We start from the raw sequence: 2,291 nt of genomic DNA on the forward strand, positions 1-2,291 counted from the left end.
TTTGGCTCTGGTTGTTGGTGCATATATCTGGATGATAGTAGTGTTCACTGGACTTTCTTGTAAGCATATGGATATAATCCTATTACTCACAATGTTGTACTTCAAGATGGACCTAGAAATTTCTTTTTTGACTATGAAAGCAACGCCATTTTTCCTCACCTTTTCGTCTCCAGAATAATATATCATATGATCATCTGACTCGAAAAGCCCCATGCCAGTCCATCTCATCTCGCCAATGCCTACTATGTCAATATTTATGCATTCCATTTCTTTCTTAACAATTTCTAATTTTCCTACATTCATGGTTCTCACATTCCACGTTCCAGTTACTAGTGTCTGCTTACAACTGTTCCTCTTTCTTTGTATTTCCATGCTTGATAGTTCTATCTAGGTTGCCCTTTCTGTTCGTCTACGTGTGTTGTGTTGTACATAGGGTTTTCAGAGGCCTGCCATTTCAGAAGTGGATGGCCAATCCTTCTTCCTAGTCTGTCTTAATCTAAATGTTTAGACTTAGAGGAGTGTCTGACAGACAGCAATTTGTGGAGTAGTGAAAGATAAATACCTCATTTTGGAGTTGACCATTAGTTATAAATATCTCCTCCAAAACAATCTACATAAATTCTGCATCTACATAATGTCCTCAAAGTCTGAGAGCTAAAACTTTCAGAAGCCTATAATCAGTCACTTCCTTGACTGTGCAGAATTAGGTTGTTATTGTATGCTGTTGAGTAGGAACCAACCCATAGCTGACCCTCCAGCAGGTTTTCAGAGGTAGTTAATAGTATCAGAGGGAGATGGTTCATCCTTCTGCCAAGAAGCTGCTGGTGGATTTGAACCATGTGCCTTCAGGATTGAAACACAGCTTCTTACCACTAGGCCACCAGAGCTCTCTATGCAGAAGAATATTACACAAAAACCACAAAGTAACCACAACTGCGCACATGCTACAAGAGAAAAGCACTTCTCTAGTGGAAGCATATCTTACATTAGTCCACGCAGATTTCATGAGAGATTCCACTCCTCCTTTGTCAGCATATGAAAGGACCAGGTTACCACCAGTGACCCCTGAGAGAACCCTGCTTAAAACTTGAACTGAGTGCAAAAGTGCCACAATGAATGAATGGAAATCCAACGTCTCTGTAAATTTTCATGAAGATTAATAATAATTAAAAATGTAAAAAAATGTTGGTAGCAAACTCTTTGTACTATCAACTTTTCTAGAAATCTAAAACTACTCTAAACATGCAAGTCTTTAAAAATACATGAAAGTTTATAAAATAAATCATTGAATTTATGTTTAGATATCAGTTATTCACAATCTTATGCCCAATGAATCAAGAGACATACACTGCAGAATTATAGATTAACTCCTTTATTCGCTGCACAGCGGAAGGTTCCCAGCACCGAGGCAGGACGCCCTTCCTGGTTCTTGCTAAGAGGCTTTTTGTATTATTTTTTCACTCCAGGTGCGGGCTACTAGCTACAGCAGTCTACTGTTAAAAACACTTCAAAGGCCAGAAATACAAGAATAGCATTTTGCTGCTGAGACATTTCAAGGGCTCAGAGACACATGGACAGCAACATTTACATAAAGCATAAACATTTACATGTAGTGTAAAACATAATAGACAATAGCAGTTGCTGTTCTGGGAAGCAGTTTAAGGCACAACTCTGAGGCATGAGTCAAAGAAGAAAAAATTTTCTACACAAGAATTTAGCTACATAAAAGAGTCTGTTTGGCTTTTCAGCATCTAGCTCCAGATGGATCAAGACTTGGACATAACAATGAAAATAATAAAGATCCTTGTTGTTGTTGTGAACCATCAAGTGGAAACTGACCCATAGCTGACCCTCTGGGAGGTTTTCAGAAGCAGTTAACTGCACAGAAGGAGAGTGCCCATCCTTCTCCCATGGAGCAGCTGGTGGATTCAAACCATGTGTCTTCAGGATTGCAGTGCAGTTTCTTACCATTATTGTTGTTATTGTTAAATGCTGTCGAGTTGTAGGCAAACTCAGCAACACTATGAATGAAAGTCCTGGACACCTGTATAACTTTTGTCCTTTCTCCAGGTTCATAGGGTTCCCAGAGGCAAGTTATTATGGAAGTGGATGCCTCTCCTGCTTCCAAGCTTGTTTTAATCAGGGAGCTCCACCAAACACTGTCCACCATGGGTAACCATTCTCGCATTTGACTCCTCAGTGTCACAGTGTTTGGTTTCACAGCAACCATGAGTTATGTCTGCACAACAAGTGAACAAACCAGGGTTACACGAACTAGAAGAATGTTTCAC

This window comes from Elephantulus edwardii, unplaced genomic scaffold, assembly GCF_000299155.1.
Source record: "Elephantulus edwardii isolate Elephantulus edwardi_28Jun2011 unplaced genomic scaffold, EleEdw1.0 scaffold00246, whole genome shotgun sequence".
Taxonomy (NCBI): Eukaryota; Metazoa; Chordata; class Mammalia; order Macroscelidea; family Macroscelididae; genus Elephantulus; species Elephantulus edwardii.